Raw genomic sequence first — 17,895 nt, 5'->3', positions numbered from 1 at the left:
ATGCCCAAGAGAACGTCATCTGGACAAGGCAGCCGCGGGGGATATTGCTAAGTCTGGGTTACTACTATTAGTTAGCCATGTTTCGGTTATGAGGAGGCAATCCAAGTCCTGCTCAAGAATAGGGTCATTAATATCTTGACTATGGCTACACATGGAACGGGCGTTTATTAGTCCGCCTTTAAAATTTAAAGTATCGGCGGTAGTGTTATTGAGAGGAACTGAGGTCTCAAATGGGGGCCCAATAGAAGTCCATTTGCAGTATTTACAGGAGAAGGGTCCCTCAATCTTACTCATATCCATATTACACTAGCAAATATTTGCAGTATTGAGATTACGAAGGTCGCTTGCCTGATACAGAAGGGTGGGGTGTGAATGACCAGAATGTCCTGCGTCTGTCGCGTCCTTGGCGCGGACGGCGCAGACGGGCTTTCCTTTGGCGCGCCTTCGGCGTGCCGCCGTCGCACCCGCTGCGCCCGCCCGCTGCGCGTACGGGAGGTGTTGTCCTTCATATAGTGGTGGAGGAGGGTGGGAGGCGTCGCAAGACTGGAGCGCTGCCTTTCGTTCCCCCAAGATGGCGTCCGTCCCTGAGTTCGATAGCATCAGCTGTAAATCGCTGTGCGAGGACCAGGGATCGAGTTAGTGCAAGAGCGCGGGTGAGAGTGAGGTTTAAAAAGGAAATTAATTCTTCCAGAAAAGCACACAATGTTAAATCAAATTAGACCGTTTTTAAAAGGTGCCAGCCTAACCCCCGGCTTTCCGCCTCAGGGGATAATTACAATGCACAAAGATTTGTTGTGCGCAGAGTGAGAGGCCAATTTTATACCTGGGAGGGCAGGAGGCGTCGCAAGACTGGAGCGCTGCCCTTCGTTCTCCCCAAGATGGCGTCCGTCCCTGAGTTCGATCGCATCAGCTGTAAATCGCTGTGCGAGGACCAGGGATCGAGTTAGTGCAAGAGCGCGGGTGAGTGTGGGGTTTAAAAAGGAAATTAATTCTTCCAGATTGTATTTGTAGTAACTCTGTTACCCTGGCTGAAAATAATCCTGGGCTATTCTTGAATCCCTGTGGTAGACGATAAAATTGCTTTTGGGCCCCCATGCTGGAGAAAGCGGTCAAATACCTGCTTTTTGGTGCAATGTTTTGATAGAAAAAACCATTTGAAATATCTAATGTTGTTTTATATTTTTTGCGCACGATATTATTCATTAGTGCTGCACTGTGTGAGTTTTGTACTGCAAATGTTTTGCAACAAGTGTTTAGGTGTCTGTAGTTCAAAACTAGACAATATGAATCGTCTGGCTTGGAGACAGGAAACAAAGGATTGTTCATTTGTGAGGTGCATGTTTCAATCACCCCCTGGTACTCAAGTTGATCTAAGATCTCCCTGACTTGTTTTTTAGCTTCTTGCTTAACATGATACTGCCTTTGTTCAGTAGGTTGATTTTTTAACTGGATTTTATGGTGAGGAGAATCCTCATCCCATCCTACAGGATTTTTATATAATGCAGGGGCTTGGGCCACTGCCCATTTTCTTGCATATGTGTATTTTTTATGAATTGGAATGTGATTTGAGAAGGCAGGCATTATCATTTCTTCGCCATGTGGGCACTCCCTAACAAACTCTGGTGGCCAGTCTTTCTCTGCTAGAAGGATATCATAGCCTTTAGATAGGTTCTCCCAGAAGAGACCTTTTATTTTCCTAGTTTTGTCCACCTCTATATGTAATGTTATTTCATATAATTTGTGGGGCACGCTAACTCTGGTGTCTGCAGTTTCCACTTGAATGTATTCATTCGTGTCCACTGTCTCCAGAAGATTCATCAGGATCTTGCGAGCTATGGTCAGTTCTGCTGCGCTGTCTAGCATTGTTTGGGCCCACTCTCCGTTCTTGAGTTGTGTCCTCAGGATCCTCAGCATGTTTTACTTTAATACTGGCTACCTTCTTTTTGGGAAATTGTAAATTTTTACTTTGATGTGCAGGTTCTTTGTCTTTGGACTTGACGCGCTATTCTTTATGTTCTGACCGTCCTCTTCTTTCAGATTTCTGTGAGGAAGTCTGAAAAGATCGAGAGGGACAGGTATCAATATCTTGATATCTGTCAGGTTTTCTCAAATTATCGCTATTCCTAAGGTTATATCTTTCTTCAGAGGGCTCCCGTTGTGGAGACTTGCCCCCCCTTTCTGGAGATCTATCTCTTCGTTGGGGAGACGTTCCTCTGGTCTGAAAATGTTTTTCTCTGGGAGTGGTTTGCTTATTACCCTCCCACTTCTTCTTTTGGGAATTGAGATTATTTTTAATGAAAGTCTTTTCAGGATTTTCAGTTAGTTGTGGTTTTAGTGGTTTCCCACCCAAAATATCTCTACCTAATTCTTCATAGAATTTTTCAATTATTCTGGCAAGTTCAAAAGGTTGTTCTGCTATATCTGTTTCTTTTAATTTCTGGCGGATTGCCACGGATGCTGCTTCTCCTTTTATGTTGGCTAGTAGTATAGCCGAGACTTGCTTAAAGTCTTTCAGTAATTTCATACCTAGATTTAAAGCAGGCTCCGGACTGTATTCATTTTGAATCTGTCTTAGTACATCTGGTATAACCGCCATAGACAGAACACCATGTGTTTTTGTGTAGATTGAAGCAAAGACTGTTCCCCAAGTGTCACAGTCCTCCACATGTGGTGCAATCCCCATTGGTAGGCAGATGAGTCAGAATTCTAGGTTTTTCGTGAGGGGTAGTATCAGGAAATACTGCCTCTATTTGAGTAATTTTTTGAGCTAACCAGAACGGAATTTGTTCCCGTTTTGCGGGTAATTTACCAATGACTGATGTATGGTCTGTGGTGTAATTTTATTAGTGTCCCCTTGTGAGGGGTGTGCTGTGGAATTTTTATTGCTGGTTGGACTGTTAAAGTCCGCATGACATATTGTACCAATTGTCTATGTATTTTAATTAATTGTTTTAGCTGAACTAAAAGTTCTCCGCTTGACATTTTCTCAATCTCAGGATGTGGTGTATAGCTGGCTAGAACCGGCCATGTGGCTCCTGGTCTACCTAGTGGACCGAGCCTGGTAACGTGATTTTGATGTTTTAGGGCGCCATTGAACCAGAGCTCATGCTCTTGGTAAGTTAGTAGAATTTCAACTTCCCCAAAAGGAGTGTATTCCTCTGGAGGTTCCCCTGCTTTGTAGTAGTGGAACTCGTGTGTTACAGCATTTGCTGCTGGAAAAGTTATCCATGAATAGAATACCTCTGTCTGCCGATATTCATGTGCCTCAACAACAAATATGACTGTACCACCTCTTGATGATACTCCATTTTCTATAAGTTTTATATTTAAGGTTTTCCTTACATTTACCGGGATGTTTTTCACATCCAGGTCATTTTCATTAAACCCTGTAACGTCAAAACCCGGTTGATTTGCATCTACTGCAGCTCCACCGGTTTCGTTGTTGTCGCCGTTGGTTGACATTGTTTAATGAAAGTTTGCACAATATTTTGGAACACTGTATCCTTCAACGTTGACTACACCAAAAACTAATACATGGGAATCTCTTCCTACTAAATCTTGGCGGATATTAACCTTTTTACCCACTCCAGACGTCTATCTGAGTTTTTATGGGAAAAAGGGGTCTGTGTGAAAAGCAGGACTGAGTTAATCTAGTATCTAGAGATACTAGAGTGTGGCTCAATGATTAGAGCGGCAGACCCTGATGCAGAGGTCTAGCCCGGGACCAGGGTTCAATTCCCCGCCTTGGCGGGTCTTGGGCTCAAAATTCCACGGACCTGATAATTCTTGCCTCGGTGCCTATTCCAATCATGGAGTCCCACTCTGCAACTCTGGGCAATAGCTTGCTTAATCTCCACAACGGCCCCCACTACGCTAAGGATGCCTGGCCTCCACCTTGGGGGTGCCCAGGAGTGGACGCCTCACAGGGAAAGCCCGGATGGGTTCCACAGCGGTATTCGTACAAGCGCCTTGAGACCCTTGCGGGTGAGTAGTACGCTATACAAGTATCAATTTACAATGTATCTAGCGTTAAATTATCGCCTTACCAAACGTTGGGCTCCATGTAGTGTAGTTCCTATATTCCCAATAGGCTCTGCGCATTGGAATAACATAAACGATAGTTTAGACGTAGGACTGAGGTCGACTAGGTCTCTATTGAATAGGTTAGACTTAATTGTGTGTTCCAGCTAGCTCAGAGGTCACTAGAAACGTTCTCTAGTAAACAAGAAGGTGTTTAGCTTTCCTGAATAGACAAGAAGGGATTTGCTTCTGACAACCGCATAAACATGACAACTTTGCTTCCTCCAGAATAAGGAGTATATCTCCAGAGTCACAGAAACAATAGATAGCTATTTTACTCAGTCAATCGTGCATGCTTCGTTTCACCAGAAATGCAGAGAAATAGAGAGACGGGCGTTTTCCATAAAAGGATTATTTATTGAGCAGTCTTCTTTCTCATGCAAGAGAAATGAATTGCCACAATTGCAATACTTGTCATAAAGTAAAGTGCGTACAGTAAAAGGAGTATTATGAAATAATACTGTAAAACCATTTATATGGTTTCTAAGCCATAAGATACTTAAAATGGATAAAATACATACAATGATAAAATAATGACTAAACGTACTCAACTGGTGTTTTTAAGATACGCCTATCCCGGTGTACCTAACCTAAGCCTAGTATGTGGGAAGGAGTAGATGAGTTGCAGTTTTTGCCAAGAATCTGAATCAAGAATTCTCTATGGGTCTAATCAGCTCTGTACCTTGGGTATAGAATGAAGGAGGTCTTGTTCTCTCTCAGGACTCGATCTCCCAGCAACCCGCGAGGGTGTCAGGGAAACATTGGAGCTGGATTTCTCGGCAGGAGAAAAGACAGCGTCTCTCTCAGTGCGTCAGCAGGGAGGGTCGGCTTCCTTCGGCACTCGCATCAGCTGGGCGTCGGGCAAGTAGATAACCGATCTGCTCCAAACCACTGTGTGTTGCTTAAGGCAGATGTTGGTATATATATACCTGGAAGGTGCCGAGTTTGACGTAAGGTTGGACATAAGACGTCACTAAGAACTGGCAGTTCTTTCAGGACTCCAGGAATTCTAGGACAAATCAAAACAGAAGCAGGGGGAATTCCCGGGCTGCTGGAGGCTTGGTGTGTAAGAACGCGTTGTGCGCGTTGTGCTTTCTAGGAGTCTATGGGAGTAGCCTTGCCGTATTGGGACTGCATTGGCTATGACTTAATATGGATATGATTCTTATGCCTTTATAAGGATATGATTTGTTATAACCACATAAGGGCATAAATCGGGAATGTCTTAATTAGGGTCCTAGATACATTCACAACACTGGCAGATAGAGCACTGCCCTTCCCGAACTATGTGCTCCTTGGGGATATTAATATCCATCTTGATCTTATAGAGGCGGCTGACTCAGTGGATTTAGCAGAGCTCTCTCAATGGGTCAAATATCCTACCCATCAAGGTGGGCATACTCTGCGCCAACTTTCCTATATCGGTTGCGAGGCCGCTTCCTGACGCTTGGTTGGACCACTTTCCCATATTTTTTTCATGGGATATTGAACGTTCACCACGACAGGTTAGTTTCCACGGGCCTCCCACTTCTAGGAAATTGGACGCTGGACTGCTTAGCAGCTGCCTGGCAGCCTAGCGGCCTTCCCTCTCAGGGGACCTGGAGGATAATATATCCAGGTTTGAAGATTGGATCACCGATTCAGTCGGCCCCCTTTCTGCTCCAGGCCAGTTTAAGCTGAGGAGAGAGTCTCCCTCCAAGCCTTGGTTTACTCCTGAGCTGAAGACTGAAACATGCCTGTAAGGTATTGGAAAGAGCATGGCGCTCCAACGACTACTGCTCCATTGCCAAACTTGCTCTTGGAGCCAAACAGAAACTCTATGATGCGGCTATTGGAATGGCTAAAGGCCTGCATTTCTCCACTTGCATTGATAGGGCTAATGAGAATTCTAAAGAAATATTTGCTATTGTGCAGAGTTTCTTGGTTCCCAGCGCCCAGGTTTCGGTGGTACCTACCTCAGATATCTGGTGCAACACCATGGTGACATTTTTTAGGGATAAAATAATCAGCATACAGGACACTTTTTCGACCATATCTAGGAAGTCTATTGCCGCCTCGCTGGGGAAGCAGGTGGCAGAAACTGTCTCCATCTTCTCTGCATTTAGTCCTGTAGATCCACCTAGTACTCTCAGAATCCTTAAGGCACTTAAATCTGGATCACCGAATGACCAGTGTGCGGCTAGACTTCTGCCCGAAGTGGCAGACACTATTAATTCTGAAGTATATTTAATTATCAACAAGTCTCTCTGCGAGGCATGTGTCCCATTGTTGTGGAAGCAGGCATTGATTCTCCCCCTCCTCAAGAAGCCATCACTTGACCCTCTGCTTCCTGAGAACTATCGTCCCAGGTCGCTCTTGCCAAGTCTGGTTAAAGTTTGCGAGAAAGTTGTTACATCTCAGCTCTCCAACTATGTAGAGGTGTCTGGCTTGCTGCATCCAGTACAATCTGGATTCCGTGCCTCATACAGTACAGAGTCGGCACTGTTGGAGGTGACAGAGGCGATCCGGGAGTGTCTGGATGCCGGCAGGAGAGCAGCCTTGGTTATGCTTGATCTCTCGGCGGCATTCAACATGGTGCCCCATTCTCTGCTCCTTGATCGCCAAGTCGAAATTGGTATTTCTGGTTCGGCGCTGCTGTGGATCATGTTCTTCTTGGAGGATAGGTCACAGCAAGTTTGGCTCCCTCCTTGGGCCTCGGCACCTATGCAGCTGATGACTGGTGTACCGCAGGGGGCATCACTTAGCCCTCTTCTTTTTAACATCTATGTGACTCCGCTGGTTTATCTCGCATAGTCATTAGTGGCTAAAGTGATGGCCTATGCGGATGACACGCAGCTTTTGTTTTCCTGGAGCAAGGATGACGACTCTGTTGTGGCGGCGCAGCACTGTTTGTCCTCTGTGTTTCACTGGCTGGCGAATGCACAGTTGAAATGTAATGAAGGAAAATCGGAAGTGCTCCTGTATCGTTCGTTTCCAGTGGACTTCAGAGAAAGGCTGTGGCCTTTTGATTTTCCCCAACCCACCATGGGTAAGGGCATTGCAAAAAGTCTTGGTGTCTGGTTCGACGAAAATTGGAACTTTTCGACACAAGTGAAGAAACTGGCAGGGACCTGCTTTGGCACTTTGAAAATCTTGTGGAAGTTTCTCCTTCTTTTACACCTGCTAGCGCCAAGGAAACTGTGGTCTGAGCTCTGATCTTATCCCGATTGGACTATGCCAATTCTCTTTTGGTTGGCAGTCCAGGCTATCTTGCTAGGAAATTGCAAGTAGTCCAAAATTCGGCAGTCAGACTGCTATTGGGACTATCATCTAGATATAGTGTTGTATCCACCTACGCAACTTGCATTGGCTCACAGGTGAATCTCTGCTAAAATTCAAAATGTTATCCATCACACATCGGGCCCTTTATGGTTTATGCCCTATTTATCTTCAGAAGAGATTTGCGTTTTATAAACCGAGTAGACAGCTTTGCTCGTCCGACCAGTTATTGATACAGACCCCCAGGTTCAATCGCCAAAGGCTTGGCATGAGTTCCTTTGTTCTAAAAGCCGGCTTGGCCTGGAACATGCTACCTCTGGAACTATTGGGCATTCAGGACCCACTCCTTTTTAAGAAAAAATTGTAAACTTTGCTTTTTTAGCTTCTGGTCTGTGTGCAATTTACTTCTGGAGCAAGCGCCGGGACACTTCGAGTAGCTGTGCGCTGTATAAATCAAATATAACATAACATTGAGCACTTGGCAATGGGTTGATATGAAGTGGTGAGTCAGGACCTCTCTTGAGGTAGAGCATTGGATGCCTAATGTAATGCAACACAGGAGCCTGACATGAAGCACTGATTCAGGGCTGTCAGGAAGAAGGAACTCTAGAGAGTGACATGATACATCTCAGGAGCCTGAGATGAAGTGGTGGCCAAAGCTCCTGGCATTAAGGAGTTAGGGGCCTGACATGAAGCATTCCAGAAACCTACTATTATCAGTCAATGTCGCAGAAGATAGTCATGAAGCCCCTGTTCAATCAATGAATGCATTTCTAGAGCACGCTACATATCCGTGAGGGTCTCACGGTGCTGGAGGGGGCGGGGGCGGGCGCTACTGATCGAAGAGCCAGGTCTTGAGAAGTCTTTTGAAGGCCAGAAGGTCCTGAGTCTGTTGTAGGCTGGTAGGGAGAGCGTTCCATGTCTTGGCATCGAGGTAGGAGAAGGATCTGCCGTCGGCGGTGGTTTTCCGGATACGAGGAACTGTGGCGAGGGCGAGGTTGGCTGATGGAAAGCTTCGGGTGGGGATGTGGAAGCTGAAACAGTTGTTGAGGTATGTAGGTCCGGTGTTGTGCAGTGCTTTGTGTGCGTGGATGAGGATTTTGAAGGTGATCCTCATGTTGACAGGGAGCCAGTGCAGGCATCTCAGGTGGAGTGGGATGTGGCTACGTCGGGGGACATCAAGGATCAGACGTGCCGAGGCGTTCTGGATTCGTTGTAGTCGTCTCATGAGCTTGGTTGTTTTTTCTGAGTAGAGGGCGTTCCCGTAGTCGAGTCTGCTGGTGACGAGGGCCTGGGTGACGGTTTTTCTCGTGTCGGGAGGGATCCACTTGAAGATCCTAAGGAGCATTCAGAGGGTGTTGAAGCAGGATGCAGAGACGGCGTTGACTTGTCTGGTCATGGAGAGGGTGGAGTCGAGGATGACCCCCAGGTTGCGTGCGTGGTCTGTGGGTTCCGGTGCAGTGCCTAGCGATGTGGGCCACCAAGAGTCGTCCCAGGCTGATGGGGTGGGTCCGAGAATGAGGACCTCCGTCTTGTCTGAATTCAGCTTCAGTCTGCTGTCCTTCATCCAGTCAGCTACGGCCTTCATTCCTCTGTGGAGGTTGGCTTTGGCGGTGTGGGGATCTTCGGTGAGGGATATGATCAGCTGGGTATCGTCGGCGTAGGAGATGATGTTGAGGTTGTGTTGACGAGCGACGTGGGCGAGCGTGCCATGTAGATATTGAACAATGTCGGGCTGAGGGAGGATCCCTGTGGGACACCGCAGATGATCTCAGTGGTTTTTGAGCGAAAAGGTGGGAGGCGGACACTCTGGGTTCTGCCGGAGAGGAAGGATGTGGTCCAGGCCAGGGCCTTCTCTTGAATTCCGGCGTCATGGTGGCCTGCTGATAGGGTGCGGTGGCAGACTGTGTCACAGGCTACTGATAGGTCGAGGAGGATGAGGGCGGCTGTTTCTCCTTTGTCCATTAGGGCCCTGATGTCGTCAGTGGCGGCGATGAGGGCGGTTTCTGTGCTGTGATTGCTGCGAAAACCGGATTGGGAAGGGTCCAGGATGTTGTGGTCTTCGAGGTAGCGGGTTAGCTGTTTGTTGACAATCTTCTCTGTCACTTTCGCCGGGAACGGGAGCAGCGAGATGGGCCGGAGGTTCTTGAGGTCCTTGGAGTCCGCCTTGGGTTTCTTCAGAAGGGCGTTGATCTCGGTGTGCTTCCAGCTTTCCGGGAAGGTTGCTGTCTCAAAGGAGCTGTTGATAGTTTTCCGGAGGTTGGGCGCGATGATTGTGCTGGCTTTGTTGAACATGTGGTGAGGGCAGGGGTCGGATGGGGATCCGGAGTGGATGGAGTTCATGGTTTTGATGATGTCTTTGTCGCAGACGTTGGAACAGGCGGTTGGTGCGGGTGGTGGTCGTGGGGATGCTGGGCTCGATGGTGGGTGCGGGTGTCTCGGAGTTGAAGCTGTCCTGGATGTCCGTGGTCTTGCGGTGAAAGAAGGTGGCCAGGGAGTCGCACAGGTCTTGTGATGATGGGATGTCGTTGTTGTTGGAGCTGGGGTTGGAGAGTTCTTTCACGCTGCTGAAGAGCTCTTTGGAGTTGTGTGCGTTGTTATCAAGGCGGGCCTTGAAGGCGGTCCTCTTGGTGGTCCTGATGACTTGGTGGTGTTTGCGGAGGGCGCTCTTGTGGGCTGTGTGGCTGTTAGGTGTTCGGTCGTGGAGCCATTTCTTCTCCAGCTTCCGACAGGTGCGCTTTGAGGTCCGGAGGTCTTCGGTGAAACAGGGGGCTTTCTTGTTGGTGTGGTTGGTTGCGGAGGTTTTGAGAGGGGCGAGGGTGTTGGCGCAATCGTTGATCCATTGTTTGAGGTTGGTCGCGGCGGTGTCGGGGGTCGGCGGGTGGTCTCAGGGCGAGGGTGGTAGCCAGTTGGTCCTTGGTGACCTTGCCCCAGCAGCGGCGTTGCAGCTGTTGGGTGCGGTGGTGTGTGGTGTGTTTCCTAAAGGTGAAGTGGACGCATCTGTGGTCGGTCCAGTGGGGTTCGGTGGTGTGGTTGAAGGAGACGTGGGGGCTTGTAGAGAAGATGGGGTCCAGCGTGTATCCGGCGGCGTGGGTGGGTGTTGTCACGAGCTGTTTGAGTCAGAGGTTGGCGAGGTTGTCTATCAGGGCGGTGGAGTTGGTGTAGTTGTTATTCTCGAGCTGGAAGTTCAAGTCCCCGAGGAGGATGTAGTCCGTGGAGGCGAGGGCGTGGGTGCTGACTAGGTCGGGGATGGTGTCGCTGAACTGTGGTCTTGGTCCGGGTGGTCTCTAGACGAGCATTCCTCAGAGGGTCGTGTTGGGGTCGGTGTGGATCTGGAAGTGCATGTGTTCGGCAGTGATGAGGGTGTTGTCGGTGTTGGTTGAGACTCTGAGGGTGTCCTTGTGTATGATGGCGATTCCTCCTCCGACTCCGTTGGTGCGGTCTCTGCGGGAGATCTTGTAGCCCTGTGGGATGGCTATGGTGATGTCTGGTGCTGAGGTGGCATTCAGCCAGGTCTCCGTCAGGAAGGCGACGTCGGGGCGGTGGAGTCTAGGAGGTCCCAGAGTTTGATGGCGTGCTTGCGAGCGGAGCGAGTGTTGAGGAGGATGCAGCGGAAGTGGTTGGGTTCTCTGGTTGGTGGTCTGGTGGGCTGGATGCTGGTGAATCTGCAGTTCCGGCAGGCGAAGGGCCCTTGGGTGTGCTTTGGGGTGGCCCGATAGCCGGGGTGGTCTCGTCCGGTGTTGAGTGCGTGGAGGGTGCTAGAGTCGTAGTGCAGTCTGGCGTTGCATGGGGTCCTGGCACTGGGCGCGGTCCAGGCGCGGACGGGCTTGCCTTTGGCGCGCCCGCTGTGCCCGTATGCTGCGCAGCCTCCATATGATGGGTTAAGGGAGGGAGGAGCAGCTTGGTGGTGGGAGCGGGGTGGCCAATGGGGGACAGGGGGGCGGGGCCGCAGGGACGCAGTGGCGGGTAAATGGCAGGGGGATACAGAGGGCGGGGGAGGAGAGAGGGGCACGGGGGCAGAACGGGCACAGGGGAGCACAGGTAAAGAGCAATGGACCAAAACGAAGGGCACTGGAACAAAAGAAGAACAGGGTCAGAGGCGGTCACAGGCAGAACCAGGCACACAGGAGCACAGGAAGGGCACTGGAACAACGAAGAGCAGGCTCAGTGGCGATCACAGCTCACAAGGGGCTGTGTGGCGGTGAGGGGAGCGACCTGCCTGGTACCAGGGCCTGACATGAAGCATCTCAAGAGCTTAGCATGAAGCAAGGTTGCAGAAGCGTGGCATGAAATAAAGCATCTGTGGAGTCTAACATGAAGCATATCAGGAGATTCTCATGAATCACCTCAGGAGCTGACATTAAGCAGTTTCTCAAGTAGTCTGTCGTGAAGCGAAGTCTCAAGGAGCCTAACATGGAGAATATCTGGAACCTGACCTGGAGCTCCGCGGGAGACTGATATGAAGCATCTGAAAGGCTTGACATGAAGCAGTGTCTGGGAAGCCTGACATAAGGCAGTGTCTCTGGAGAGAGATATCATCAGGAGCCTGACAGGAAACAGTGAGCGGCGGGGAGTGAAGCATCTCAAGAGCTCGTCATCAAGCAGTACCTCTGAAGCCTGACATAACACAGTCTGTCAGAGGCCTGGAGTGAGGTATTTTCAGGAGCCTGACATGAAGTTGTCAGTCTGAGTCCTAGCGTGCAAGAGCCTGGCATGAAGCAGTTAGTCTGATTAGTCTGAGGTCTGATGTGAAGCATCACAAGAGCCTGGTAGGACGCATTGTCTCAGAGGAGCCTGAGTCAGTCTGAGGCCTGGCCTGAAGCATCCCAGGGGCCTGGCATTAAGCAGTGTCTTAGGAGCCGGGCATGAAACAGTCACTGAGGCCTGACATGAAGTTGTTTCTGAAGAGCTAGACAAGAAGCAGCCAGTGCGTAGCTGGACATGAAGCATCTCAGGAGCCTGTCATGAAACAGTCAGTCTGAGATCTGATGTGAGGCATCTCAACCGCCTTGCAGGAAGCAGTGTCCAAGACGCTGACGTGAAGCAATCAGTCTGAAGCCTGGCATCAAGCACCTCAGGATGTGAAGCATCTCAAGTGCCTGGAAGGAAGCAGTGTCTGAGTAGATGATGTGAATCAGGCTGTGTGAGGCCTGGTGTGAAGCATCCCAGGAGACTGGCAAGAAGCAGTGTCACAGAGGAGCCAGAGTCAGTCTGAGGCAGTACCTGAGGAGCTAGACATGATGCAGTAAACCAGAGCCCTGACATGAAGCTGTATCTGAGGCCTGACATGAATAAGTGTCCGGAGAATGTTAAACCTGGCATCCTGGGTGTGGTTTCCCCTGACTTTCGCCTTCTGACCTCCTGTGTTTGACTGTTTTGCTGACTTTGTTTTTGATGGCTTTAGGAATCTGTGCACTTTACCACTGCTAATCAGTGCTAGCGTGCATGTGCTCTTTACTTAAAACATGGTAACATTGGTTTATCCAAAACTGGCATATTTGATTTACTTATATGTCTCTAGTAAAGTGCAATACATGTGCTCAGGGCCTGTAAATCAAATGCTACTAGTGGCCTGCAGCACTAATTGTGCCGTTCACTGAAGAATCTCTTTAAATATGTCTCAGGACTGCAACATCAGAGCCTGTGTGTGCAGTTTTAAACTGCCATTTCATGTAGGTTAACTTGCCAGGCCCAAACATTCCTTTCTTTTTTATTACATATAGGTCACCCCTGGGCAGCCCATGGGCAGGGTGCAGTGTATTTAAAAATTAGGACATGTACTCTTAAGTTTTAAATTTCCCAGTAGTGAAAAACTCTTAAATGTGTTTTTCACAAGTGCAACACCTATCTCTCCCATTAGTTAACATTGGTACTGCCTTATTACAGTTTATGAGTGTAATTTCCAATTGGGAAAAGACAGGACCCCCAAAGTTGGTGTCTCTGAAGTCACAATTTAAAACACAACTTATGGTGAAGTTGGTTTTTAAATTCAATTCAGAAAATGACACTTTTAGAAAGTTGGTATTTTCTTACGGTAGCCATTTGGTCCTTCTGCAGGACTCTGGAATACAAGTATGGGGTGAATGACAACTGGCATCCTGCATTCCCTCTAGATGGCCACACACAAAGGAAGGGTAGGTGTGACTGAGTGGCCATCTGCATGCTGATGTGTCATCTTGAGAGGGTGGGAGGGAGGAGTGGACACTTATACCTGAAAGGGATGTGTCCTGTCCCCACACAAAGGGTCGCATACCCCCTGGTGTGAGTCTGGCACCAAAGGCAGGAAAGGCAGGGTTTTGTGCACTTCAAAGGCATATCTTTGAAACCTCCTCACTTCAAAGGCCTAACTGGGTATAAGTAGTGGACCTCTGACACCACCAAATCAGAACGCTTCTACAAGAAAGAAGGACTGCTGTGCTGCCAGGAGGGACTGACATTTTACTGAACTGCTTTGCTATGTTGGTCTTCTGGCTTATGCCTGGGAGTGAGAAGGACTGGACCTACACCTCTACATCTCAGAACCAAAGTATCTCCAAGGGCTTGTTGGCTTGCCTCCTGTTTCTAAAGTATCAGGGATATCAAAGACTTCACCCTGCAACGAGCACCTGGACTCTGTCTGATGTGAGTCCTACTCTGCCAAGTGATGAGAATCCAATACTGGTCACTAGGAAATTAGTTTTTAGTTCTGCAACCCAGAAAATCCAAGCATCGGTGGCGTGGAGCCGAGCGCAACAAGCACATTTCCTTCTACACCAATGCATCACCGCTGCTGTACGAACCGTAGACATCGCATTGCAGACGGCGCCAACGCATCATCCCCTGCTGCCAATACAACTCCAACGTTACATGGCTCAGGACCAATGCTTTGCTTTGTGCTGCATGCATCGCCTACAGCCCAACGGTTCGATGAAGACACATTGCCCCGATGTTCATCGCATCTTGACTTTCGATGCTGTGTGACTTGGAAATTACATCTCCTTCCTTGAAAGGATTGACGACGCATCACCTTTGCTGCCTCCCGCATCGTCCTCAGTGTTGACGCAACCAAGGTACTGTTTCAGCAGGCCAAGGCTGGTCCCTGTATCTGATCTGCACTCCATCACAGTCGGCCTGAACTTCTGGATTTGTCCCAGTCAAGCACGACCACACAGCCCCGGTTGGCGCTATTTGTTTCTAAGCACTATAAAACAGTTTATTCTTTAACAATTCGTATCTTGACTTCTTCTTATTGGATTTTGTCATTTTGGTATTGTTTTCCTCATTAAAACATTGGTTATTTTTCTAAACTACTGTGAAGTTTTTCATTGTGTGTTGTGTGCACAAATACTTTCACATTGCCTCTTAAGTAAAGCCTGACTGCTCTCTGTCACGCTATCAGAGGGTGATCACAGGTTAATTTAAAGTGATACTTACTTACCTTGACTAGGATTGTGGGCCCTGCTTAAACAGGGTGCATACCTCTGCGAACCCGAAAACCAATTTCTATCAAGGAACTTGACAAAACCAGGGTCGGAAAAATAGGCCTGGGAATCAAAGCAAAAGTGGCCCCCATAAGCGAACCAGATAGCTAAAAAAAAAAAAGTGACCCACATTAGCAAATCTGACCAGTTTTGCACGCTAAATGGACATTTTGCAAGGTATGGGAGACTGCATGCAGTTGAGCTGGCTACAGGCAATGGTTGCTATACATTAAGAGAAATCAAAAGTAAAAATCAGCCAATTTGGCGATAACACAGGCCCACAAACCGTTAAAAAATGAAACACAGCCACACTCTAATCTGTCAGACCAGCCCACCGGACACTGATTGCCTTATAGGCCAGTACGATCTTTGACATGAAGCAGTCAGCCATGGGGCCCTTGCATGAAACATCTCAGGAGCCTGGCGTGTGCGCGCATCTCAGGAGCCTGACGTGTGCGCGCATTTCACCTGCTGCTCCTGTTGATGGCTTCAGATTATCCCAGTGACATCCCCATCGTTTCCAAGCCCTGAATCCTGATATCTCTGAGCACGCGAGAGGTAATTCAATCACACTCGGTGTGGATGAACAGAGGCTGAAATTAGCTCCTCGAGGGGGTGTTGTGAGGCAGGAGATGAGCTCGCACCAAATGGTTAGCCGGGGGCTTCATTAAAAATGTAGACTGAGCAACAAAAGGTGTGCGCCGGTGTCTGCTGTCAGCCTTCCTGCGGTTACACGCACACAAAAGCTCAGAACCGCCTCATGAATAATGGGACACGGAATACGGCGATGCAACTTTAATGCGCGCAGCAATAACGTTAAAAAAAGATATTTGCAATCTTCGAGTTTCACAACCGAGCCTGGCTCAGTCATTTGTCCTGATTGGGCCTAGTCCCGTCAGAAATGTTCAGAGCCTGCTGTTACAAAGAATGGGCGTTTGATCCGCAGGGCTGTGCGCAGATTGTGCAGAGATACGGAGTCTGCGGCGAGGGCGGCGCACTTTTACCATGCACTTCGTCGTTCTGTAGTGCCTCGTGAGCATCCGTCCTAAGAGCGCAGAAGCCTGTCCTCCGAGTGTAACAGCGCCGCACATAAAACAAGGTCTGGATTGACTGAGGTTGGTGTCCGTTCTTGCGGAGCTGTGCAGTTGTGAATTGTGCACCTGCGCCTTTTTCATGGGAGGAAAACAGCTGCAGTGCTCTGCGTCATACGAGCGCCCGCGCAAAACATTAGCACATAACTCACCAGAGTTATTTATGGCCATGTAAGAATTATGCTAAAAATACTTGTGGAAATGCCGTTTTATGTGTATACTCCATAAGGTCGGTTACAACATGAGCACCCTGCGATGGAAAATAAAGTACGAAAAGTCTTTTGTGGGCATTTTTTCTGATGCCATTCCCATTCATCGCACTGATTTGTGTATGCAAATTCCTGCAGGGACCCCAGGGGTCATGAACATGTGAGCGGGCGCACAACTGTGCGCATGGTTTTAAAAGTATCGCATTGTGTAAAACACATACCTGAATCACAGTGTAGCACAGCTCAGAAAAGGGAGGCAACCACGGCTTCCTGTTTCCCTGCTATGCTATCAACAATGCAGCGCTAACTCGGAGAATTTCTGGGCTACGCGTATGCAGTCTGAAAAATGGGCGAAACAGTTGGAAAAAGTGGCACTGTTTTCGCAATATTTTACAATTACCACACACTCAAAAGTAGGTCATCTGGGTTTGTGTAGCAGGGGAATGTATCATTCAGGGCTGGTGGTAAGAATGCAGCACACTGGACGATCTAGGTGTTTAACAATGAACTATGAAAAAAAAGGATTGGAGATAAATGAGGGACCAGCCATCGCCTCGATTTCCACTTCCAGAGGTGGTATAACAATGGCTCTGAGGGTCCTAGTGCGAGGAAGTAAATGTGTCCCCATTTCTTTATAAGAAGGGCCACTGGAGTTATGTGGCAGGGGGCTCCAAATTATGCAGCAGGTTTGACTAAAATATGCCGCATATTTTTTTATACCACTATTGTGTCATTTTTACACATGGTAATACTGTCTGGGCGCAGTTTGTTTCACAACAAAATACAGAAAACAAAGCAACTGAGTGATGACCAGTTAACGTTTGCAAAAGGCCGTCCACTTTGCACCAACCGACATCGCCATGTTTTAGTAATTTTTTAATCGTTTGAGATAAAAAAAATTAATCTACAGATTATGCAACAGATGGTCGATTATGTGGCGAATACATAATAATGCGAAAAGAACAGTGACGCGGAATTTCACAATTTCAGTGGCCCTGCTTATGAGGTATTAAAATTCAAACATAATTGGGCTGCAGTGGGAATCTCAGACCTTCAGGCCCTGAAACTGCACCTCCTGCACTAATGATAACTATGCTCTTGTTTCTGCAGTTTTTCCTTTCTTGGGACCCATATTCACTGAGTCCATCTTACTAGCATTATCTATTTTGGACTGAAACGAGAACGGCGCCTCATGTGCAATTTTGGCAATGTTATTTAGATAGGGTGACCACCAGATATCTTGGATTTCTGGGTGAGGCCTGGCTTTTCACCATCTGCACAGTCAATTAAAATCTGACAAAACAAAACTACGTTGAACCCATAAAGAAATAGCCAATTCTGCATAAATTTATCAAACTTCTCCAACGTTATCAGCTAATTAAAAAAGTCTATTCAATGGAACAAACACCTAAACTGCAATTTCTGAATCCCTGTCTTCAACTCTATATTATATTTAAGTTTTTCACAGCATCTGTTCTCTGCTACAAATCTCAGGCCTCTTTTAGCTTGTCATCTCAGGGTGCCTTTATCAATTATTAACTTCTATAATTCTATCGCTTCATATTACTTGTTCACTGTAGAAATGTTTTCTTATAAACATAATTGTAAAAATTAGCACAACAAAGCAACCTCGCACAGTATTATTGTATGTCCCCAAATAAGCAACTTTACGAGGACCATGGAAGACATTTCAGTTGAAAAGTTGCAATTAGTTTCTACTGGATTCAGTGGCCAGCATTGGAGTCTATGGACAGACAATGAACTACTAGGAACAAAAATTCAGTTTTATTTCAATTG

The sequence above is a fragment of the Lissotriton vulgaris genome, chromosome 1_1 (genome assembly GCF_964263255.1).
Source record: "Lissotriton vulgaris chromosome 1_1, aLisVul1.2, whole genome shotgun sequence".
Classification (NCBI taxonomy): Eukaryota; Metazoa; Chordata; class Amphibia; order Caudata; family Salamandridae; genus Lissotriton; species Lissotriton vulgaris.
Note: the sequence above shows the minus strand (reverse complement) of the source record.